This window comes from Argiope bruennichi, chromosome 5, assembly GCF_947563725.1.
Source record: "Argiope bruennichi chromosome 5, qqArgBrue1.1, whole genome shotgun sequence".
Lineage (NCBI taxonomy): Eukaryota > Metazoa > Arthropoda > Arachnida > Araneae > Araneidae > Argiope > Argiope bruennichi.
Window position 1 is genome coordinate 1,622,701 of NC_079155.1, and position 27,397 is coordinate 1,650,097.

The following is a 27,397-nucleotide window of genomic DNA, read 5'->3' on the forward strand; positions in this document are numbered from 1 at the left end:
TCTTAACAAGTTAGAGAGAAATTCTTGTGCAAAAACACTAGAAACTGTGTAAGCGTAGCATTTTATTTTTGAAATAAAATATACGATTTGAATTGAAGTGATTTTTTTTTTATTATTAAAAACAGTTTTACACTCAAAGAAAAAGAGGGTTCGACACCCGATCATTTTTGTGTGTCCGATATACGCTAAGCTCCTTAGCATCAAACGAATTTCCCATGATGTGATAAGAAAATTTTGAAAAAGCAAAACTGTATCTTCATCATCTGTTCCACATTGTAAGATTCGTCGTAATTTTTATTTGTTCCTGAACTGCATTTAAAGACTACAATGGAATCTTTTGTTGTTGTCTGTTTGTGTAGATGCTGTTGCGTTTGCATCTCGCTCCTCGCGTGCGTTTTATTTAGAAATATCATTTGTTTATTGAGCTATATTGTTTATGTTTTATTATATTACTCGTTTAGATTTCTTGCTTTATTCAAATATTATTTACGTTTACTTTCTGCTCAGTTACTTACGCCTACACCTATTGTTCATCTCCCCTCTCGGGAGATATAATTTCATTGACGTTTACTTTCTTCACGCGACTAATCGAATATGTTACTTAGAGCGCTTCTTTAGATGATTTTGGCAAAGCTTCTCAATCTATGAGTTTAGTTTCGTTTAGTCATATTATCGTTCCATCTGAAAACAACACTAGGGCTATTTTGAGACAGATTTGTCATTTTGAACCGCGGTCAGACTAGGAGGACGACATTTGAACTGTCACCCTCCTCTCCAAACTTACACAACACACCAGCGGGAGGACATTTGCTCCCGATGGATTTAACGTACACCAGACCCGCTTAAACGATGGTTCTTCGGTGGAATCGGGTCTCGAACTTGAAACCCTCCGGTTTTGAAGCCGAGACCTTGCCACCAAGCCACCGGGGCCCTTTACATCTTTTGAATCAGTGCAGAAATTTTTTTAAAAATTCATTGCAAAGAAACCGTTTTGTAGTTTGAAAATCTGGCTGTCAAAACCACTCCTGAAACAGGGATCACTAAGAGTAGAGAAATTGTGGAGCCTCAGCTCAATTCCGAGGAGAGAATCTACAGTTGAATGAAATCACAGTCATCCGGAAAATGCATAATATTCCTTCTGTAAGCAATATTTTAAAGAATAAAAAAAGAATTATAAAATATCCTCTTAAAATTCTTAACTCCAAATTTATTCTACAATTAGGCTAAAATTTCAATAATTGTCGAACTAGAAATTATTCAACAGAAATCAAGTGTTTCCTTAGTTTAAAAGTTAATTGTTTTCTCTTCAAATATTCAGAGTAATTTACAACGTTTTTCTTAGTTGCATTTCACTGGGAGCATTTGTGTTTGAAGTTGAATAAAGGAATCTTTGCGCACAATGGATTCGTGGAAACTGTATGAAAAATTAATATTAAATTGGCTTGAGAACTCTTCATTTTCAACCTTTTTTTCTTCAATGATGATTATTAATGTAAACTGATTCAAGTGCAGTTAATGTTAATTAATCTGTATTTCTTTTTAAAAAATCCGTAACATCCTAAATGAGTGCAGTTAGAAGAACAGAGTTGCCCGAGGAGCACTGAAATGAATTGAAACTCTCATGGTCATGCGCCGTCCGTCCTGCGGAAAGTGAATGCACCCGAAACAGCTGACCGCCCGCACGATGGGAGCGATTGCGCACATCTCCTCGGTCATTTGTGAAATTTTCCAACAGGCAAATGTTTTCTTTGGCCAAGTGCATATGAATATTATTGCTCGATTTTGTGCACGTTTTACGTTTATCGAGCTTAAAATCGCACTATGGTTGCTGATGGAGAGCGCCCATTTTACAAGACCTCGTATATTTCTTTTTATATATATTCACATAATATTCCCACTGAAGACGACCTTTTGAAATAATGAAAAGACCCAAACGTGACTTTACAATCCGATATTGATTGCATTAATACTTTAATGCAACCACAGGTGTCGTTTTGCCTACCAGAATCACAATGTATCAAAATTTCATATCTGTTCTGAAAATTAAATTGGACGTCAATATGGCAGTTACCGTCGCATTTGCGGGAAGATTTCACTCAAGATATAAAATAATGAAAATTGCTTGATATCTAACGTTTGCAAAGACTGATATATCTTTTTAGTCATTCTATAATAAAGATATGAATTATCTTGTAATGAATCAGCTTCTTCCTGGGTGACCACTGTGACATTCCTTTTTCCCACACTCGATAATGTACATTCCGGGCCATTCTTCATCAGCGAAACTCCCACAGTGTTAAGTGCCTCCAGATTGCCAAATGGAAGACCCTCCTTTTAAGTACGGTCATCTGGCCATTTAGTGCTAATCCAGATAAGGAACCACACGTGCGTTTCCCAGGGAAATAAATCGTGTCTTCGAAAGGCGACAGTGTCAAACACTCCAGATGTCCTGCATTTTTCCCATGGTGGAGGGTGAATCATCAATGGACATTTTCCCACGGGCGACCAGAGACGATTCAGGTTGTTCTGAACGGTGATTGGGTAACAGGGAGTCTGAGAGGAAAATAAAAGGTGAGATTTTTCGGAAGAAGACGGAGAGAAGCTTCGTGAACCAAGGAGAGAAGCTTCGTGTGAACCAAGGAGGAGAAGCTTCGTGTGAATCAGAGGGAGAAGCTTCGTGTGAACCAAGGAGAGAAGCTTCGTGAACTAAGGAGAGAAGCTTCGTGTGAACCAAGGAGGAGAAGCTTCGTGTGAATCGGACTTCTGCGTAGAATTCCACCCGAAGAAAATTCGGTGGATTCCGAGAGCTACCCCCGGAGTAGCCTAAGACGCCAACAGCCTGTTAGCTGTTCTTGTAAAGTTGTTTCCTTCGAAATGGTTCGAGGAACTATTCTTGTGTAATTTTCGTGTTGTAAATAGCATCATTCATTTAACCTAGATTAGAAAGAGTTGTTTTTATGTAATAAAGCTGTAAATAAAAATTTTGATCAGAACGCTACCTGTTATTGGATCGAAACTTTACAGCTTTAATATTTGCTGGCAGCGGTGGGATAGAACTTTGCGCGGTAAGCTATCATTAGCTAACTGGACTTGCGTTTCAGACTCAGAGATTTCTAGTCTGAGAAAACTTACAATATCTAGGTTAAAGTTACTTTTAAAAAAGTTGCGTGGTAATTGCCAACTTCAAGATCGACGAGTGGAACTCAAAGCGAGGAAGAATCGCTGAGCTGCAAGAGCGTACTGACCCAAGTTAGAAAGGAATTCTCCAGCCGCAAGTTCGACGAGTGGACTCAACTTCGATTGGAATTCCCTCTACCTCCAACCTGGTATCAACCAACCGACGAAGTGTTCCGAGTCTCCTGCACACCGGTGAGTGCTTCCTAACTTTCCTTTCTCTAGAGGCAGTAAATTTATTATAAAAGTAACTGTCGATTACTGAAGTAAAATTTGAAATTTCAGTGTAGCATTTTAGAATTGGCTATTAAATCAATGCAGTAAAGAAATTTTTAATTAGTTGGGACTAATTATAAAGATTAAAATTTTGGTGTACAAGTTCTGTTAATAAGTTATAGAAGTAATGTTAAATTGTAGATGCTAATTAACTTGTAAATGCTAAATGTAACCACAGGTTTCAGTGGCTGAACCAAATGCATTCGATGAATGATAACTTTGACTTTTATCGAATGTGTATTAGATGAAAAATTGTGTGACAGTTTGCAGTAATTAGTTGAATAGAAATCTGCTGATTTCAGTAAATTATTCAAAACTGGTGAAATATTTAATAGAATTTATTTTGTGTATTGTATAAATCAACTGTGTTTTATGTGTAGTGTTGATACATAAAGGAGTTCCTTGTGTTTAAAATCAGTTGAGTTTTGTGTTGCTTAAATTTTTTTTTGAGAGTAAGATAGCTAATCAGTTTGTAAGTAGAATTAAATTAAGAAATGGCTTTCTTAAACAGAGCGTTAAAAATAGATTTATTTTCCCTGACGGAAGAATTAGGGATCGAGACTGACCCTTCAAATAAAGTAGTAGATCTGATCAGGAAAATTAAAGAGTTCCCAGATATTGACTTAGACTTCGTAAAAGATAGATATGAAGTTATAGTGGAAGAACGAAAAACAGAGAAAGAGCGCGTAGAGGCAGAATTACAAGCTGAAAGGCAGCGCGAACGGGAATTTGAGTTGGAGCGTTTAAGAATATCTAATTCCTCGGAAATTAATAGCTCACATTCAAGCCGAAATGAAAATTCTAGACCGCGAAGAGATATTAAGCATTTAATGCCTAAGTTTGATAGTAACCAAACTGATATGTCAATTTATCTGACATTACTAGAGAGGCAATTAAAAACCGCCGAGATTGACGAGGCTGAATGGGTCTCTCAACTACTGTCATTATTGCCGTTAGATTTGGCTCACATCATAGCGAAAGAACCGGAAGACAAAGCTCAGGATTACGAGCATATTAAACAAGTTTTGCTGGAACGATTTAAGATAAAAACTGAGACATATAGGCAGCGTTTCGTGAGCCATCAGAAAAAACCGAACGCATTGTGGAAGGAATTAATTTTTGATCTGGAACATTTCTTAGATGGTTGGCTTTCGGGATCGGGTGTAACGGATTTTACCGGGCTAAAGAAATTGCTAATCACCGACCAGATAAAAAAACGCGTCCCGAGCCAGATAAGAGACCATTAAGGAACCACACGTGCGTTTCCCAGGGAAATAAATCGTGTCTTCGAAAGGCGACAGTGTCAAACACTCCAGATGTCCTGCATTTTTCCCATGGTGGAGGGTGAATCATCAATGGACATTTTCCCACGGGCGACCAGAGACGATTCAGGTTGTTCTGAACGGTGATTGGGTAACAGGGAGTCTGAGAGGAAAATAAAAGGTGAGATTTTTCGGAAGAAGACGGAGAGAAGCTTCGTGAACCAAGGAGAGAAGCTTCGTGTGAACCAAGGAGAGAAGCTTCGTGAACCAAGGAGAGAAGCTTCGTGTGAACCAAGGAGGAGAAGCTTCGTGTGAATCGGACTTCTGCGTAGAATTCCACCCGAAGAAAATTCGGTGGATTCCGAGAGCTACCCCCGGAGTAGCCTAAGACGCCAACAGCCTGTTAGCTGTTCTTGTAAAGTTGTTTCCTTCGAAATGGTTCGAGGAACTATTCTTGTGTAATTTTCGTGTTGTAAATAGCATCATTCATTTAACCTAGATTAGAAAGAGTTGTTTTTATGTAATAAAGCTGTAAATAAAAATTTTGATCAGAACGCTACCTGTTATTGGATCGAAACTTTACAATCTGATACATTACATTATGATGATAATAACAATGATTTTTTTTAAAAACATATAATAAAATGAAATGAAAATTATAACCTTATTCTAGTAATTCTCGTAGCAAATATCATAAGTTTATGAAGCAGTTATCTGTGTCATTTTATTTCTTAGAGATAGCTTGTGTGTTTGAAATACTAACTTCATCAGAATAGTGTATTTATAATATTATATGCTCTTACTAGAGTTATCATTGAAGTGCATAATAAAATGCTTTCAATTCTTATTTCATTAAGTGACTTTTGTTTCATAACATCCCGCATATCAGTTTTTTCCGGGCCGATCTTGCGTTGAAAAGCACAAGTGCGCGCAAATTGATTCTATTCGCGTGAGTTCCAAAAGATTTGACATCATGTCATTTTGTTCTATTCCTTAGAAACGCTAAAAAAAGAAATTATATACTCATATTTAATGTCAAACATTTCATTAAAATTTACAAAACATTATATGAATGTAAAAATTCTTTTCGATATATCGCGAATGGATTCTTCGTTCTCTTATTTCATCATGTACCGAGCCTCTGATGTTCGCCTATCTACTTTAAAAAAAGCGCTTCCCACATTTACATACCTAGGCAAAGTACTATTTATCAACAGGAGAAAGTAACAACCATCCCCGTCAACCCTTCTTTTCTATCTACCGCTGACCATTCTTGTGAAAGTTCTCTGCTTATGAAAGACCATTGACTCCGGACCTGTATTTTATTTTCAAGTTTTAATTATCTGAACATCCCCAAACACTTCGAACATACTCGAAAGGGGACCCCGTGAGTCAATTTTTGGTGAGTCGCAACAACAATATCTTGAATGTATAATGTATATTTCCACAATTTGAAAACATGTGATGTCTGCTTCAAATTTCCGTTATGCCACACATTAAAAACTTTCTTTTTGTAAAATTATATTTAATAATAAATGTGCTTTCATCATAACAGTTTTCGTTTTTTTTTTTTTTTGTTTTGATTTTCTCATAAAACAGAGACAGAATATTTGGACGGTATGTGTATTGTTTATTTCTGTGAGAAATTCGATGTACCGAAGATTCGCTGTAGAATCGATTTTTTTTTTTTTTTTTTTTTTTTTTGAAAAATGAACCGTGATATTCAAAAGTTTTGGATCTACTGTTCTAAAACTTGTACAACAAACCATAATCTACAACACCGCTTTCATCTCAGCAAAATGCTTATATTATAGGTTGAATATTTTGCAAAAGTGGCTCTATCCCATGGGTTGGTACTGATTGATTTAGAGTACAAAGGGATGTCGTCTTCCTCATCTTATCTTTCCAAAATAAGAGAATCGATTTTCTAGAGGAAATTTTGTATTTTCACTCACTGGAAGAGAGAGGATTATGATGATGTCATATCAATGACAAGGAACGTGATACACTTTCCCCTTCTAATCACTTTCATTCTAGACGTTCCGTCAGCATGATGTCAGTGACAATTAGTCAAAGCATGATACCAAGTCAGTGTGACCACAATGTTATTGCTAAGACTGCGGTTATCAGTTGTGTATATTTACTCTCTTAATAATGAAATTGAGTTCATACTTGACATGCTTATGGCAACTGCATACTTGATGACAAATGATACCAGGAATAAAGTTTTGATTACAAAAACAGAGAGTAAAGAAAGCGAACAGTTTTATTTAATGACAGATTGCAAACAAATGAATCACGAATGCAAAATGCCGGCCCGAAAGCATCAGAAGATCCTTATTGAAAGCTGTGGAGGGAAGAATTGAACTAAATGTATTGTAATTGGGTATGTATTTCCAGCCGGGGAAGAAGAAAAACTGAAAATGAACGATAGGTACGAGAGAGTTCCTTAAGAATTTAATTTAATCGTCATCTTATAAACAAGACAATCGTAATTATTCCAAATTTTTTCACGAATCGTAGATGGTGCAGAAAAGTAATGGAGCCAATTCACCTGGCAAACAACACAGCTCATTTCATCTAATCGCCAATGTAACTTAAAATCCTTTTTCATATTAAACAATGGCGCGACAAATTGATTTGGAGCGCTAAGCGTCTCTCGTTTCAAACAAGTATTAACAACTGTTATAAATACCTGGATGTCAATTCAACTAGTAAGTATACGATAAACAATTACTAAATAAAAAGTCGTCGCTTTCCTAATTTCTCTCAGTTTTTTCATTATTATTTTCCCATGATTTAAAAGACATACCTTCGAGGTGTGACAACGCATCGTCGCACCCCTAACCCTTATAATAGTTTGAAAAGAGTGGTTTTAATTGAAAAAGATTCCTTTATATTACTTTAATATTTGTCTTCAAATACTTTAATTCATTTTATGTTGTTAGTTTATTCTGAATTGAAAAACTATAGTCTATGAATTATTTGGATTGAAATGAACTTGATCTTATAATTTAACATACTGTGTAATTACAAAATAATCATCATGTTTTACTCTTTGTATTTGAACAATAAAAATCAACCATACTTAAAAAAACAATAACATTTTGTTTTAATAGTTCCACACGTCTTCCATTCGTTCTTCCACACTTTTATAAAAGAGTTGGAGCTCATTCAAGGTCTCTGGCGATGACACACAACACCTGCAATGCAATCTCAAAGAAAGAAAGCGCAAATCGTAACCTCGGGCAACACCATCTCAGTCGGTCAATCCAGCTCAGAACTACTTTCACGAAAATGGGGTGCCTCGCTGGGAAAGTGTGAGTAGAAATTTGTTGCCAGTCTCTGCAATTATCACGTAACCTACGGTGGTAAGGTCTCAGCGGCGGAATCGGAGGGCTTCAAGTTCGAGAGACAGATTTCACAGAAGAGCCGTCATGTAAGCAGGTCTGGTACACGTTAAATCCGTCGCAGCCAAATGTCCGCCCTCTGGTGTGGTGCGAAAGTTTGGAGAGGAAGGTGCTAGCTCAGACTTCGTCCTCGTCATCTGACCGCGGTTCAAAATGACGAGATCCGTCCCAAAATAGCCCTAGTGTTGCTTTAAAACGAGACGTTAATATAATTAAAATAAACTAAACATTGAACCTACAGTTAATATTTTTAAAAGTCATAATATTTCAACCGATGATTTTTGTACAATTGTCTTGTATTATGGATATGCAAAGGAGTCAACTCACGTGGAACCGCATTCTCATATTAAATGCGCATGCATTTAAATGCCCTCGGCTCCACTCCGCAGCCAAGCACGTGCAAAAAATCATGTTGCATGTGTGCATTCAACATGCGAACACAAACTGATTCCATTAGACGTACTAATTCAGGAAGAAATGAACGGATCCATAAGTGAATAGCTCTGTTTGGCCGACGATGCGTAACTGGCAAATTCTGGTATTGAAGATGGAATAGAGTTAGTATCATATTCATCGGAGTCAATTCATATTTAACGCGCACCAGAATTCATTAACCAAATTTCTGAAAATTTTTTTGATCTCCTGAGACTAGAATACATGTGCAAATCTCAGGTGACACCTGAGAAAAAATAAATCCAATGAATAAGCATTCACTTAAAGAAGGAATAGTTGTAATGAGACTTATTAGATTAACTAATTCTTTTGAATCATAAAATTCTTACTATGGCACAGAATTGAAACCCTTAATAGATTAACGCTTTTTCAAGTAATTTAAATGTAAATCGAGTTATTAGCAGAAAACATTTTAAAATTTTTTAACTATAATTTAATTAATGAAATATATTTTTTTAAAATTAAGTGAAAAAAATATTAAAACTTATTTATTTTCGATCTTTATACCTTGGAAAAAATTCTGTCTGAGCTAAAATCATTATTAATTGATTCCTGTATTGCTGAACAAAATGTTCCTGCTGAATAAAATAACAAGGTAAACAATATCTGTAATAATATAGTAATAATTTAAGTCACCTGAAACTGTCAACTGTAACCAGGTCTCCTCTTTCACGTTTTAAAGACAGTATTGAAACGGACAAAATATTCGATTTCGATGAATCTCCTCCTGAGTCTGAGAAAATTATGTCTATAAATGTGCATATGAACGCGATAATTTACAAAAGTAACCAACTAGATGAATGAAATTTGGCAGGTGGAAAACAATACCTCTCAATCAGACTCATCAACAGGGGATTCGAGACCATTTCTCGAATGCAGATTCCGTTTTCTTTCCTCTGTTTCCATTTCTCAAAAAAAAGCGCGTCATATGTGGAAAAATGCTTTTGATGCGTGTTGCTTTTCATGTCTAAGAATGTCTTTTGGCTTTTTTATTTGGCGAGCGCATTATTCCTTGCCCAACTGTAAGTATTGAATGCACTTATCGTGGCTGAAATTATAACTATGCTAGTAAAAATGTGTGAAAGAAAGCCAATTCCCATAATTAATTTATATACTTTTTTTAATTTCAAGATGATATATTTATTATAAATGATATATTATAGTAATTGCTGTAGACAAGCATCAAAATGTCATAATAAAAAAAGGTGTCAAAAGTTTTGATTTTTATGGAGGACAACTGAGGGCATTTTGTTGCAGAAGGCATAACCGTAAGAAGCTATTCCTCCCTGTCTTAGCGACCGGAACGACTGAGTCGCCGCAAAACTTTAAACGGTCGCTGTGCTGAATGCGTTATGGGCTCTACTATGGAGAGACTGGTGCATTTAACACTCACACAGAGCTGCGCCTTGTCATTAGTAATTCACCTTCACAGCCCATTAGGTAAGCAAGACCTTACTAAAGTCTTCTCGCTTAGAAATCGGAGGTGTCTCCCCCTTCCCTCATTTTCGACGAGTGTTACAATACATATGAGACAGATTTTTTTCGTTGTAATGATTTTGAAGGAAAAAATGCACATGATAATTGTATTGTGTTGAAAGCCACGCCTCGCATTCCATTCTATATTGAACACGTTTCATAATATTAAATATTGATGAAAATATTAAGATTGTTGGTAAACGCTAATTCCAAATTTAAATTATGGACAGATTTTAGGTGTTTATGTAAACCTGATAAAAAGCGTTTTTCTTGTTGGAATATGTATTTAATAATACATTTTTTACCTCGAAAGTCCCAAACTCCGTTGATTTTCTAAGGAAATAAATAAATAAAAAAAAGTGGCAAAAAAATGTGGCGATTTCACGACACGATCGCTGAAGCCGGGTGGCCTTAAGAAATGGCTCTATTCGGAAAAGACCGAAGATAAAACGATGCCGCTTAAAACATTATCTGGAGGATACATCACGGAATACTTGAAAGGCTGCTTCTATAATTCTTTTTAAAAAGTATAGGGCACTCCTCGTTGGATTCAAAGAAGTCTGTAGTAAATATTTCTTTTTTCGTAAAATGTATAATTTTTATCGATCGGCGCCAAAAACTTGAAATTGAGGGAAAGGAAAACCCCAATCTCTCAACTGTACGGAAACAACAAGAGTTAAAGAGAAAATGGCAAATTTCTGCTTAGTTTTCAAACCACGACTGTAAAAGAAGACGGCGGGTGCGTAAAACCCATTTGCGGTGTTTTTGAACCTGCATTTTGTATCAAAAAGACCGGATAAAGGTAATTATATTTGACATGAGTACCATCTTTGATGCTTATTGCTGGACACGGCTGCCGGGTTTGATGGCGCCCAGCAACAGACGTATTCCGCTACATAATTAAAAGTAGGACAGTTGATTCTTGATGCCATATCTTTTTATTTCGTTCAGAATTGCAACAATGAACGGAATAAACAACTTTTCTTTTCTTTTTCTAAAGGATATTAAATCGAAAATGCATAGGTTTATTTTTACACATTCAGAATTATACAGCAACAACAACAACAAAAAAAAAACAATCTGTCAGTTTTAAACTGGGAATTGTTGTTTAAAGATTTTAATTTTGCACCCAAATATAAGATTTAACTATTATTAAGTCTTGACTATTTAACAGATCGTAAGAATGAATGCGGGGAAAAAACAGATAACTCTCCTAAAAACAGCCGAGAGAGAAAACACTATAGAAAAATATTTTTAATAAATTAAAAAAAAAAAAAATTCATTAAATTGAGCGAAAACAAACTAACAAACTTTTTTCTATTTGCCATATTTAAAACGCTTCCAGCTTGTTTATTTAAATATGAACAGAAGCAGAAAGAAATAAGAAGTGGGTAAATCAGTATAACCCAGCAATTTCTGGAGATTTTTGAAATTATATTAAGTAGCTCACCTTCAACGCCACCTATTCGCATACCACATTTAATAGTAACAATTTCGTCACACCCATCAACTTTGATGAACCATTTCCTATCACAACAAAATAAAATTCTATCTTAAATTATGCTTGCACCTTAATAAATGACACTGATTGACTCGCAGTGCGTATAGAATGTAGAATTTGCGAAATCGGTCTAATGTCTCTTTATATGAGGCTAAGAGTATTGGCAAGATTTTATTTAGCAAAATCTTTAAAAAAATGATGATAGGAGAGGGATACATGACCATTGATGGCGTGTCTAAATGTTCTGAGCTTTCAAACGAAATAAAAACTGGTGAAATCGGCAACTTGATTGGGACTGGGTGACTCTGACAACATTTTCTCCCCTTTCGTATGTGCTGCGAAACAAAACTTTTGAGATTTATCTCGAAAATGGAAAGTGGGAGAAGGGCAGCGGTTATTTTCTAGGGTTATAAGCTTTCGTATGAAACAAAAACTGATGAAATCGAGGAATGATTGGGGTTGGAGACTGATTCCTTGGTTTTTCCCGATAATTTTCAATCTATATAAATGATCAAGAAAAATATCTTAGATAACACTGATAATTTGAATATTCGTATATAATTTTTGAGAAATCTATGTTAAAGCGTTAAAGATTTTATAAACCTCCAGCCACTGCTGATCCTATATTCGTTAGTTTATAAGAAAAACCATGAGGCATTACTTTTATACGATGCATTGATAGCTCTTGTATTCATTCGATATTGAGACTTTTCCGAAAAGGACGTTTCCGTGTGGGTCATAAGAGTCCAATAAATCATCCGTAGCTTATGGAAAGGAGGAGTTAGGAAATGATTCGTTTAGGCTTGCTAAATGTATCAGCTGTTGGCAAGAATTTTTGGTTAGAAAATGTTGGCTTAAAATAGCTTCAAATGTTATTTGGCTTAAAATGTTGATATTTTAATTAAATTTTGATGCTTAAATATAAGGAAAATGCTTTTATCTTAAGATTAGCAAACTTTTCATTTTTTAAAAAAATATACGACAAAATATATCAAGAATATTTGGAAGGCATAACAGCTCTCAGAATTATTCATTCGCAGTCAAAGTAAATTACATATAATTCTAAGACGAAAATCAATAAATTATGAAAATAACTCTAAAAAGATGAAATTCTATTCTTAAAAATACACCTGAACTTAACTACTGCAGCTATATCCCATGGGGTTTAAGATGGATCATATATATATATATATATATATATATATATATATATATATATATATGACAAAGTGTAATAAAGATTGGTTAGTCAAGAAAACAACAAAGAAAAATATTCCTCTAGTTAAAAATTTTTTAAACAAATCTGGAGGAAAAGAAAGAATAATATACAAAACTGGGAAATCTTGGGAAAATTTCCATCTACTTTGCAGTGGTAATTAAATATTTAAAACTTATTTTGTTGAAACGGGATTTTTTTCATCCTTTTTTATTTTTTAAGCAGAAAATATAAATTTCCTTCTATTTCAATCAAAATACTGCTTAAATAATAAACCTATATCTCCGTGTAATTATCATTCATTTGAAAGTTTTGAGATGCTACAGGAAGTTTCACTCATTGCATTTTGTCCAACAAATAAGGAAATGGCGATGCCTTTAGAATTTCATATACATAATGAGAAGTTAAACAACCAACGAATCATTTATCTCCATCAGAGTCCGAATCAAGAACACAACAGCACTGAAACTGAGCCTATAAAGAGAACCAGAAAGATTTAAATCTATAAAGCACTGCTATTCTTCAAATGAATATTTTGAAGAGGATATAACATGCTCTGTCATAAAAGCATTACATACGTGCTCTGGGATTCTCTATGACATTTCAAAACGATTCCTTTATTCCTACCTTCATTTCAACGCCATTAAACTCACTTAACTGTACTTCAAGCTTAAGTGGAAACTATTTTCTTTCTTTCTTTTTTTAAAAAAGAGATAAACAATTATGAGGGGGGAAAAAAACAATTTTATGCGCTCGTTGGTATACAAATATTTAAATCCTGCTTGATGTAATACTTATGTAAAAATCAGCGTTTCAATACCGCCTCAATCGTTAAAAACGGTATTCCGATCATTACAAAATTAAGATAACGCTTTCGTGGATAATTATCATGGAATCAACAGCAACGTGCACTTAGTAGGATATCAATAGACTAGAGTAAATATAACATATTTGGACAGTATTTTTTGGTTCAAGAGCGGAATAGATTCAATTGTAAAAAGTCAATTTTGAATCATTCATCAAAGGAAATCAATATGAATTCATTTTGAAAAATTCATTCAAAATGAGAGGGAGAATGATACGGAGATCAAATGAGTGCTACTGAAAAGCAAACGTTTTGAATTTTAAGGTGATGTAAAAAAAAGATTTTCTCAGATCATATGCTTGGACGCTATGATAGGAAAATGTTACAAACCTCTATTTCACTCTTTTTAGAAAAATGTAGAAATTTTTCAAATACATAAATATTTCTTCTATCTACTAAGAAACATGTGAAACATTTTTTCTTTCGAAGGGTATGAATTATGTCAGATTCAAACAAACTAGTAAACATTGATTTTTTTTTCCTTCATAAAGATAGATTACATCCATCCTTTATTATATTCGTTACAAGTTTATAATTTCCATTTTGTTGTGAATCGGTCAAAAATGGAACGAATATGTCGAATTCATTTCTAACCGTTTCAATTTTTGGAAGCTTATTGCGGGATGAAATGATAACGTTTTTGCTTATACAGTTAACAGGTCATATTAAATAAAATGAACAATATTAAGTATTAAAAAATGAGCTTTTAAAGAATTAACTTTTCCATCTTTTATAACATACAGAATGCAGTTCATCTCTTATTATTAATATGGATCTCTCATTCTGAAGAAAATTCAACTAAAACTGAAACAAAAGTTTTTGAATCTAATATTAGACTAGGTAATGCTAAAGCCTCGCTTTAAAGCAGCAAGGAGTGTGATTCTGAATCGAAGTCAAATGACATCTGACCTAGCATGACTCTCCGGATTCCTTCGTCAGGCCGGTTGGAAGATACGAGGGCAACATAAACTTTGGCGGAATGAAGCTTTGACAGTTACATTGGATTTTTTTATAATAAAACTTTGCACAGAAAATTGCACCTTGCATCATTTTATGCACCTGGCGTATAGCAGGAAATATTTTATTTGGCTCAATATTCCTTATTCAATCAAAAGATTTATGAAAACCAATATTCAGGGAATTCAAATTTTTGATCGGTGGCGGATTTAGATATTTTTTTGGTTCTAAGCACTGGACACTATGACGCCCCTCTTAATAAGCTGGTGAATTTAGTTTCACATTTCAATACATTTTTAATTTGTCGATGATTTATTTTTTTATAAACTTCGTGAACATTTTATTTATCTCTTACAATATCAGATAATCAGTAACCACGATAGTATAGAATATTATTTAAGCAGATGGTCGATGTTTATAAATATTTTAGCAACTAAATGAACGTCATATTTTTAAGAAAATTTATATAACCCACACCAATTACAATAGATAAAGTGTTCATTTCATCCTAATAATTTGTAATTCATGAAATTTGTATTAAGTTATTTATTTGTCCACTAGAAAAAAATAATTCTTTTTAATTGGTCTGTTCTCGAAGTCATTGTCCTTTACGTCTGCCCAATCTGAAATCCGTTACTAGTTTTAACTTTCTTTACAAAATCGTTATCTCACTACTATTCGTGCATCTTGAATAATATTTGCAGGAAAAAAGAATTCAGCAACTCTTTCTTTTGCTCTGCAAAGAATTATTTTTGTTCCTTGTCACTCTCAAATTCACTCTGTTTGCAACCTTTCACGGTTTGACCAATTAACTGCATCAATATGAAAGGGGTGTGCCTGCAGAAACCATTGAAACCTTCCAATGGACGTGCGTAATCTCATCTGAGAGGGAATTCATTTTTCCGCCTTGCCACAACAGATGACTCACTTTCGCTGAGTCGGAGTGGTTAACAACTGAAGTTGTACAACTCATCCACAGGAATTTATTTTGTCATCAACAAAGCTAATCAGAGAAGAATCTGATCTGACGCGCCGAGATATGCTCACTACATCCGGATTTCAGGCAAGGTGATCCAATTAATTAACTTCCGATTTTCGAAAACTGCGTCGGACAACCCCGATGTTAGGTTATTTTAATTTATTTTTTAGAAAGTAGCATCAGGAAAATTCTTTATTTTTTCTATTCATAAATTATAACCATTCGACTTGAATAAACAATCCCTCGTCATAATATTTAGAATGTTATCGAATTCTAAATGAAGACTTTTAATTTCGATGGCATGGCATCAGATTCCCACATTACCTGAAAGCAAAGATGTCCTTAGTTGTAGATCAAATAATAGGCTCACTCTATTCGAAAGATGTATTCTTGCGGATTTGAACACTTTTTGGTAATATTCAGTGGTTATTGTAAATTTTACACAAAACATAAGGTATACAGAAGTGGTTTACTTGCATTAAAAATTTGAAGAAATCTCGAACCTTTTGCTCGAAACATCATTACACAATAATGTTTTATGCACCTATCTGCATACTACTTTTGAAAAATTTACTCAACACCAAACGCCTATTTAAACGGGCCAACAAAATAACAAGAAGCATTTGATTAAAATATTCTTAAATTTGTCGGAAAATGAATTAAAATTAGATGAAATAATACGCGGAAGTAAAATCAATGTCAGTGAAAAAAACATTTTTTTTTAAATTTTAAAAAACCTGAAAAATTATATATATATATATATATATATATATATATATATATTATAGAGCTCAGAGATAATTATAGAAAAGATCAAAATTTTGTTTGATTTTTGATTAAATGTCTAATCAAAATTTTGAAAAAAGCATGTGCATAATTTATCAGCTATTAGTCCAACAATTTGCTCTCTAGAGTATTTTGATCGAGTTTTAAATACTTTCACTTGGCATATTCCATTTGTAAGGTCGAAGTTTTGTAATGGATTCCCTGAGAATACACTAGAACACTGAAATTTTTTACAAATTATTAAAAATTAATTATTAATAATTAATTTAATTATTAATAATTAATTTAATTATTAATAATTAAAAAATATTTTAATTATTTTAGAACTCTTAAAAAATCCATTAATATAAATGTGAGTTTGAGTGTTATACTCAAAGTCGATTTAAAACGACAGATAGTTGTAATAAAAAATGAAAGGACGAACACGACATTTAAAGCAACAACAACAATGAAAGGAACAGGGAAAAAATAAAGAATGCTGGCTGCCTTTTACATAAATTGAAAAAATCAAGCATCAAATTGCTAAGAACGAACAGTGGCAATGCTTTCTGCTCTCGGTTGCCGATAGGGATTGCAATACCGGTATACCGGGATACCGAATACCGGTATTTTGAGCCATTTGTACAATTTTGTAATACCGGTATTCAAAAGTTTAAATACCGGTTTTTCGGTATTTACTAGAAATTTTTAAAATTGTCTACTATATATGTTCAGGGATCGCCAACATAGCAAAATAGTATATGTTTTTGTTTTTATGTCTCCCTAACGTCGAAATTAATTAGCTAATTAATGGCTTAATTAGTTGTTTAAATCTAAATTAGCGAAACGTGGATTATCCCTGAAAGAAGATATAGTATCCATAACGACTAATGGAGCAACAATTATGAAAAAAGTTGGAAAGTTGATTGGTGCAAATCAGCAATTATGCTATGCTCATGGAATTCAATTAGGAGTAACAGATGTATTATACCAAAAAAATAAAGAACAAAAGAATCCAAATACTGTGGATATAGAAACTTTGGATTCCGACATTGAAGAGAGTAAGAGTGAGAGTGATATTGACAATAAAGATAATGACAATGTAATTGTTAAAGAAGATATTGCTAATGAGGATGAAATATTAACCCATCAAGAATTGCTTCCTATAATTTATAAAGTTCGAAAAATTGTTAAGATATTTAAACGTTCAGCTACAAAAAATGCCATATTACAAAAATATATACTAACTGAAAATAAAACAGAATATATGTTAATAATAGATTCTAAGACACGTTGGAACAGTTTACTCCTAATGATGGAACGATTTTTGAAATTTAGAAATACAATCCAAAAAGCAATAATCGACTTAAACCTGTAAATTAATTTTTCAGATAGTGAGTTCGACTTAATAGCCAGAACTATATCAGCTCTACTTCCAATAAAACTGACTATAGAGGCATTATGTTGGAGAGATTTTAATTTATAAACAGCTAATGCAACAATAAATTTCATGTTGCAGTCATGAAAGAACAGCAGATATCATTATCTGAAGAATTATATATTACATTGAAAAATCGCACAGAAGAAAGGCATACTGAAATAGAAAATGTCTTATGGTATTTACATAATTATAATGATTTTAAAAATGAAAATGAAAAAGAAGAAAAGAAAATAATCAATTCAAATATGATTAAGTTTATAGTAATTTTTTTTTTTAATTTTTTACCCACAAACCTATCCACATCAGAAGAATTCGGTTCAGTTATCGAAAATTATGATGACACTAATGTCGATAGTGGAAAAGGAATTGTCTCTTGAACAAAAATTAGAATTAGCGATAAATAAAAAAGAAATTCAACAAACCAAAATACAATTCAGAAATTAGCTATATCCAAAGCCATCCGACGAGAAAATGATTTATTTGAAGATGAGGGATTTAGAGGTAAATACTTGGAAAAAGTATATCGCGCATTGCTAACAATACCACCAACTAGCGTAGATGCTGAAAGAGCGTTTTCGACAGCTGGTAATTTTTGCACAAAATTACGTTCCAGACTTAATGACAGTACAATTGATGCATTATGTTTTTTAAGATCACATTTCAAAAATTTGTAATAGTGCCATAGACTGATTAGTTATATTTAAAATTTTTTGTGATTTAAATAAATAAAATGTTTGCTTTTTTTGTTATTCTTTATATATTGTTATAACTTATGTTACAAATTATTTTTACCGATATTTACACTCTCTAATAAAACTGGCAAATAAAACAAAGAAACACCTGTGTTTTCTTTCTTTTTCTAAAATTTCTAATACCGGTATTAAAACCGGTATCCCGGTATTAAGATCTAAAAAATACCGAATACCGGTATTGAAATTTTGGTCCGGTATTGCAATCCCTAGTTGCCGAGCGGGCGAGAGGATATAAGTGCCATGACGTCACTCTGCGTGTTGCCATTGCATGGAACCCACATAAATTTAGCTAAACGATTATTTCACATTTTTGGCACTATATAGAAATTAATTTTAAAAATATTTATTCTTAGATTCCTAAATAAAACATGAAATTTATTAAAAATTTTTAAAAATGGGGAACAATTAAAAGTCATTTTATTTTATTTTACTGACTACAGGAATAAAAGCCATTTTATTTATGTAGTGAAAAAGGTAGGAAAAAATTCTTAAATCCGGAATACAAACAAGATTGTAAAGAAATTAAGATGCAATATAATAATAAAAAATAAATTCTTGAATATTCAATTAAAATTAAAATATGTTATAGCCGCCTCTGACCACCAGCTGGCGATAGAAACTTGGTACTCTAAAATTGAAGAAAAATTTTGAATTTTTTTTTGTTAAAAATTATCCTGGATATTTGTCTAGAAAATTCGCTGAATATTTCAAAAGGATTGAATAAATATTTTGCGCGTCATCAAGGGTCCCGCCCTCTCCCACTTTTTTGCTTTGAAGTGAAGTAAAGCACTTTTCTGGCAATGTTATTGTTTACTCATTGTTTGAATGTAACCTTGATGATTTCATTCAAGGCGTCACTCGATGTGCTAATTTCTTTTTGGATTATTTTTGAAAAAATGGCGACATAATTTGTTGCTCACTTTAATTCTGATTGATTTGGACACACTACGAGTTAAGAAAAAAGGCACATTGTTTTATTGTAAAGGATAAAAGGTGGCAAATTTCCTAATTAAAACTGTTTTCTGAAACGGTTTTGAATTTGGCTGTCATATTCTGTGGAATTGAAATGAATGACTTTGTGCATGCTTACTAAAACATTGTCATTTCAACAAGGAAAATTTTACACTTTCTCTTTTACAATATAGTTTGTTTTGCGTAAAATGGCGATTCGTGTTTTAAACCCATTTTTACTCAACTCGTTCTTTTAAACAGTTTGTTTGTTTTGGACATTTTTTTCCAACTTATATGTTTTTAAATGATTTACAATTATTATGAGGCATTTCTATTCTGATAGCCATATAATTAATATATTACAGAAGCCTTACACTGTTCTGTTCAGTGTACTATGTGTCTCTCTGTCAGCTCTGTTAAAATTTGAAATTTCAATTGAAGTAAAAGTGATAAAACTTCAACTAATACAAAAACATATTTTGGTGAAACCAAACATGTCTTTTAAAAATATGAGTGCAGTAAGCAAAATCGTACAGCTTTGAAGTCTTATGTGCGTTACAAAATGTTTTGAAATATTTCAGTACAGTGAAATATTTCAAATAAGTACTAAAAAAATCTGATTCATCATAAAATTTCTTTCTAGCACAGAATTTTTTTTATTTTATTACATTTACTTTTTATTTTGTTTCCATCAATAAATATATTCATGAAAAAATTATCACATCTAAATTTTAAACAATCATCGGGTCCGAAGAATCATATTCAGTGAAATATTACTGATGTTCCAGCTTTTAAATTAAGAAAGCGATTCTATTTTGTGCAATCATTCTTGATCGAGTTATGAAGTTTTAACTATTTAGGACAATCAATTTCAAAATTTTAGACCAGCTTTGGGGAAACTCCAAGCTCTGATTGGTGCTGATTATGATCTTCTTCGAGATTCTCAATGGCCTATTCTAAAATTATTTAATTTTAGATATTTAAATTTTAATAAATCATTCAGTTTCAATTACCTTTCTAAATTTAAAATGTTAGGGTCTGAAAAAGGTTTTGCTAAATATGAGATATATCGAAGGTATGTATAAAAATATTAAATTCGTAATTTCTTAGAAAATTTGCTGTCACAAACTGCATAAAATAGTATTCTTTATTTCCTTCAGACCATTTTCCCCGTTAGATGTCGATGCTTAATACTAACTGTTCAGAAATTAGATTTTGGAATTAGAGTGGATGTCCTGTACACGCACACCCACATATGTATATTTACACGCACACGCACACACACGTTTGCCTTAAATACTACATAATATTGAATTAATAATAAAGATATTTTTAAATTTCATATAAACCTTTTTCTTGCACTCATGTCTCTCGAAAATTCCATGCTTTATGTTTGTTTCATTTCTCACAGACACAGGCTGAAAATGACACTTTTCATTGTTTAGTTTGCAGTTGAAGATTCAAAATTTTTTACTTTCAGTTGTTGTCAAAGTAATGACAACACATTTTAATTTTTTTTTTTAAGGTGGTGTAAAAATTATTTTTGTAGTGTAATATTTTCGGTGATTATCGCGGAAACGCCAAAATGCTATTTAATTTTTAATTAAGATTCGAATTAAAATTTCAATAAAAAATAGCTCCAAGGTGCCCATTCCCGTATATATGTGCTAGTCTAAAGTACAACTCAGGTCCATAAAATGAGGATAATTCAGTCACGCGGAAATCGAACTCTAAAATACATATATCACCCATAAAATGACTACACACATCTTCAAAAATCATATGCAAATTGCAGGAAGCCCCCAGATGACACCGATAGTACGTCACAATGAAGAGAGTGTAAGAGAGTGATGTATAAAGAATACAGAAGTAAAATTGTTCGCAAGCGCTTTACAAGCCTGTCAGTGCAAAACCCGCATAGGTATGACACAAAGTGCGCATTTGGATTTTTCGTGGTAGAATGATCGGCCGTCTGGAATGTGGGCGTACCCAGCTGGAAGTATCCGAGGAACGTGGAATCGCCCAAAGTATCATCTCCAGGCTTTGGCAACGATTCCAAGATGATGGTAATGTGAGCAGACACTACAACACAGGTCGCCCCCGAGTTACAACGCTGAATGAGGACCGATATTTGGCAGTTACTGCTAAAAGAAACAGACGGAGCACTGCATCAGACCTGTCTAATCAGCTCTCTTCAGCCACTGGTACGACAATTTCAAGGCAGACCGTGTACAGACACTTAGGGCAGATTGGTCTATATGCTCGTAGATGTGTTCCACTTACTGCAACTCCCTTTCGCCTGCGGTTAGCCAGGAGTAGAGAGCATGCATTGTGGACACCGCAACAGTGGGCTTGTGTGATGTTTTCCGACGAGTCCAGGTTTAACTTGCAGTCTGATTCTCGGCGGACTTTCACATGGAGAGCGCCAGGTACCCGTTACCACCAAGAGAACATCATTGAACGACACCGTTACGGTGGTGCAGGATTGCTCGTTTGGGGAGGAATTATTCTGGGTTCCAGAATTGACCTGCGTGTTTAAATTGGAACCATCACATGCCATATCTATCAGGACGTCATTTTGGAACAACATATATGTTTGTTTTTAGGCGCCATGGGAGCAGAATTCGTGTTTATAGATGACAACGCCTGTCTCACCGTGCAAACATCATAAACGAATGCCTTCGATCGGAGGATATCACCCGTATGGACTGGCCAGCATTCTCACCTGACTTGAATCCAGTACAGCATGTATGAGACATGCTTGGCCGTCGAGTTGCAACCCGTCAACCACCTCCTACATGTTTACTGGAACTTCGGAGAGCATTGCTTGATGAGTGGTGTAATATTTCCCAAGATCAGATCGATCATTTGATAGCATGCCTAGGCGTTATACGGACTGTATTGCATCGTCTGGGAGACATACTATGTATTAACCATCATACCAACCATGTAAAAATTGATTTTTGTAAATTGCTCCAGGGAGCAAAAACTCGCAATTTTTATTAATTATATCAAACATATAGCATCTTTTTTTATCTTTACCTTTTGTTTAATAAATAGGCTTTACAAATAAGTCACATCTGTTTTGCTTCTGACTCTTTCTTTTCCTGAACTTGCATTATCCTTAATTTATGGACCTGACTGTATATATGTGCTAGATAAAACGGTCTGCCTGTCGAGCGCCGAAATACATGCACACAGAGACACACACACATTCCTCTTTAAGTAAAGATAAAAACATTAATAAACATCCACTCTAATTGATCAATAAAAATTGATTTTTAACATTTTTTTTTCTAATTGTAGCTAAATTAAACTACAGCCATTATTAACCATGGAAACAATAAAACGTAACATAATTATCACTTTCTCACTTAAAAATATTTGTCTGTTTTTGAGAAAAATAACTGAATTAATTTTAGCTCATTTCTCACATAATTTATATTCTAATATTTCTGTGTTTGAATCTTATCCGTTTTTTGCAATTGACTTCTTCTAAAATCATGCCTCTAACAAAATACTAAAAATCAAACACATTTTATTCAAATGACTTGAACTTTTTTGTAAACGATGAAATATCAATTTAATAGAATCAGGTGTCGATTCTTGGACATTTTTGTTGAAAATTTGCACGACTTTCAACTGAGTATGATTAAAAACACAATTTTTTAAATGTTGAAACAGGGCAAAATTCATCTTTGTGCAATAATATTTTCAGAACCTATAGTGGGAAATGTTAAAATTCAGCTTCATTTTTAATTAATTAAAATTATAGTTAGAATTTTCGTAAAAAAAAATCGATTCGAGGTGCCCATTCCCATCCTCCAATACATATATGTGTCAAATTCGACCTGCAGAGCCACTTCATCTTTCTTAATAGTAGAGATAGGATTAAAGTTCCGATTGTTTTATATATTTCTATCGACATTTCGCGTTTTTACAGTTTTCTTTCGACATTCCTATTTTTTCTTTAAAAATACTTAAAATAAGAAATTAAGAATATTATAAACCGATATGAATTGAAATATTTATTCTTAAAATAGGAATATTACTGATGCGAATTTGAATATTTATTATTCTAACAGAAAATAGTAAATATATAGGTTAAGATATTTATTCTTGAAAACCTAGCATTTTAAGAGAGGATATTTCCTTCGCGGTGAAACTTGAAGAAAGGTGAGACTAAGAACCAGAAAACAATCCATATGGAACAGATTTTAATTGTTTTTGAGAAAAGAAAAATCAATTTTTCATACAAAATCTGGAATCATCAACAGTCCGGAGGTCAAAACGAAGATCTTAAAAGATTGAGACAAATAATAGGTAATGAATATCATAAGAAAAAAAATGTCAAACATTTATTCTAGGAAATGTGGAATACATTATTAACACGATTATAATTTTAATTTTTAACGTTTTTCTATCTGTGCGGCTCGTTTTTAAGATCTTTGTTGTGACCTCCGAACTTTTAATGAAAAATTAATTTTTACTTCTAGGATGCGAAGTGCAGAGAAAATATTATAATCGGTCAAAAACTCGAACTCGACGAATTTCCTTCAGATTCCTGAAAATACATTTTTGACGTTACGTCTCAAATCCGACAACGCTGTCAGCAAGACGGCTGAAATTCGGTATATGGGATCACAATCAGATTTGTGAAGTTTTGAACGAAATCCATTAGCAGGAAGTTTGTCTGTTCAAGTACAAAAAATGTATTGGATGAAACGCACTAGACGTGCATATTGCGAACATGAATTCAAATTTATAAGCAGCGAGAGTTCTACTTTTTTACAAGCTTATAATACACAATGCCTTTTGGTTTAATCCTTTCATTGAGTCTTCCTTTCTCTTCAGGTTTTCTTTCTTATTTCTTTCAATGAATGGGCCCAAATGGGTTTGTAGATCTATATTCAAGATGCAGTCTTTAGATATCAAAATCAGACATATAAAATTTGATTTTTCAGCTATCATGTTGTCATGCAAACTCACAAACAAACATTTTTACCACAGAGCAAATGCAAAGGAAGAGGATTCTTTCCAGCGAATGAAGTAAGAAAAAAAAAGTGTACACTAGACAGCACAGATTCAATGTACTACAAATTTACAACATTCTAGTTAGACGAGTATCAACATGAGAAGCTCCAGACGGCATATCATTTCATCATTTTAAACATTCCAAAATGTTAGCATTGATTCCGCGTGTCTGTACGACGTGTTGTTCATGTCATTGTTCTGTTGTACGTTTTTGTTCCTTTCAACTTGGGTTGTCCTTTTCCTTACTTATTTCATTGATACAAAGTCTCCTTGTATCACTATAAAAACTATAAAACTTTTTACTATAAAAACTTTCTGCTCCTTCTATGCTTGAGTCAAAGCTGGTAAACAACATTTTGGTATAGGTTTGCGTGTCCCATTTTAAATAACTTGTTAAGTAACAAATTGTAACTGGTTCGATTTCGGACGACAAATTGCACGTAGTAATCATAGATTTTAAAAATGAATTCGAAATACATAAATAATAGTTGATTCCCAATTGCATCATTGCGTCATTCATTTCCTATCAGTACGCTTTTGTCATTCACATCAATTGTAAATGTGAGATGCGTTCTAATTATTGCAGTATATTCACACACGTTGCCATGGCACATGTGCAGAATTTTCCTTGTTCAGGGATATCTGAAGTTTCAATAAAAGATCGAAATGAAGCCAAATTTCTTATGCAAACCATGGGGAAATAAATTACAAAAAAAGTATCAAAATTTAATGAAAGTAAAATTTAGCAAGAATTGTAATGAATATACATGGATTAGTAATGAATGGATTAGACAAAATTGCATTGTATTCTGGAGATAAAAAGTGCAGATACGGAAATGAATGGTATACAACAAGAAAATTGTGAAAAATAATCTTTCATTAAACGATATTAGTGTCCAAGTACAACATTTTCAGCGCGTTGACACCATCCCTGTGTACAGTAATCGGTATTCAGGACTTTTTATTTTATTTATATACTAGGGGGCTCTGCCCCCTACTCGCCAACTCCCAGAAACCACCAAGGCAGTTCCTCTCGGATCGCTTCGATCGCTCTCCATCTACTGAACCACTTTATTATAGCAACAGATATATTCAGATTCAAAATATTCCAAAATGATAAAACAATGAAAAAAATAAAAATTGTAAAGCAAAAAGTACACTCGCAAAAATCATCTGTATCAAAGTTCTTTGTAAACACAAATAACCTTTCATTTAAATAACTATATATATCCCCCAAAGAAACAAATTTTTGAAAAATATGCTTTTCCCACAATTTTTCCAATTTGGGAACTATACTATAGAAAAAAAATTGATATTTAAAAAAAAAATTGCTTTTCTCACAATTGTTCGAATTTGGAAGCTATACTACAGAAACAGAATAAGAATTTGATATTTACAAAATAAATAAATTTTTTGAAAGCAGCTACATTCAAATTCAGTCCACTTCAAAATAAGGTAAAGTAATGAAAGAAATAAAAAATGTAAGGTAAAAAGTAACTCGAAAATTGAACTTAATTCTCCTCTTGGAAACAGCAAGGCATAGACCGTGGGATCACAACATTGGTTTAATGGAGAAATATTTTTGCAACTATCACATACAGGATAAATACAGATGTCTCGATTAGTACGTGGTTCGCTATTATCCCCAACAAATATCGCTGCAATTTCTGTTCTTGTAATATGTTGGTTATATCTACGTATATCTAAATTTCTACTCTCCATGAAAATCATCTTAATATATGTAGCAGGATTTTCTTCAATTATACGATGCGACAATCGATGAACGCATTGATTGCTCTCAACATAGACTCCAATCTTTCCATCACAAACATGCTTCATTTCTCTCCATGCGTTTTTCAGTGGCTTCACTGGTATCAAACACATATAACTGACCATAACCTGGTTTGTTATGACACTGTATAAAGGAGAAACCATTTGGTATATCTAGCCACGAATCCTAGAGCAATATGGCCCTGTTCCAGGAGGAGATTTAATTTGAGCTCTCACGGAAACAAAAGCTAAAGCAGAATTATCTCTTATATGATTCCGATAGTTTCTTCCTTCGATTGAATCAATGATCAGCAATTACTCATTATTTCTGGTGGATTCAACAGATGTTCTAAAACAATTTTTTTTTTCTTTTTTTATCATGAGAATATTTCACGTATTTGCCACTTGCATTTGCTTCTTTTTCCCAGTAACGTGCCTGGCAAAAAGAACAGAGTCCTGACATTGTCCCACAACTATACTCCTATACTTCGCTCCATTCACATAAACGTTTAACCCTATCTCGTTCATTACGACTGGATCTTCTTATGAACGATTCTTGAGTATTTTCATTCGACCTGTCTTCTCTTTTTCGACGATTTCGTTTTAAAATCGACACGGCAGGATTTAAACCCATCGTAAAAAATTTTCTCTGTTTTTTGACCGTTAATTTTTTTGTTTAACAAATTTTCAAACCGATGCAAGAATAACGTTCGCTTAAAATCTTATCAAACCGAGTGTTGATGTTCCTGGGAGATATATATATATATATATATATATATATATATATATATATATATATATATATATATATATATATATATATATATACAAAAGTATTAGAATCAAGTTAATAGGAAAAACAAAAAATCAAATAAAAATTAAACCAAAAAAATTATAAAAAATATAAAAAAAGAAGGAAATTAAACTAAAAATGAATACTGATTTTGACAGATCTAAAGAACGTGGGATTTATTTTAGTAAAACATTAAAAAACGAAATAAAAAATTTAAAAGAAAAATTTGTTATTACAGTAATAGATAAATCAGCAAATAATTTCTGTTTAATTTGTAAATATTATTATAAAGAACTTTTAATTAATGAATATAACTCTAATG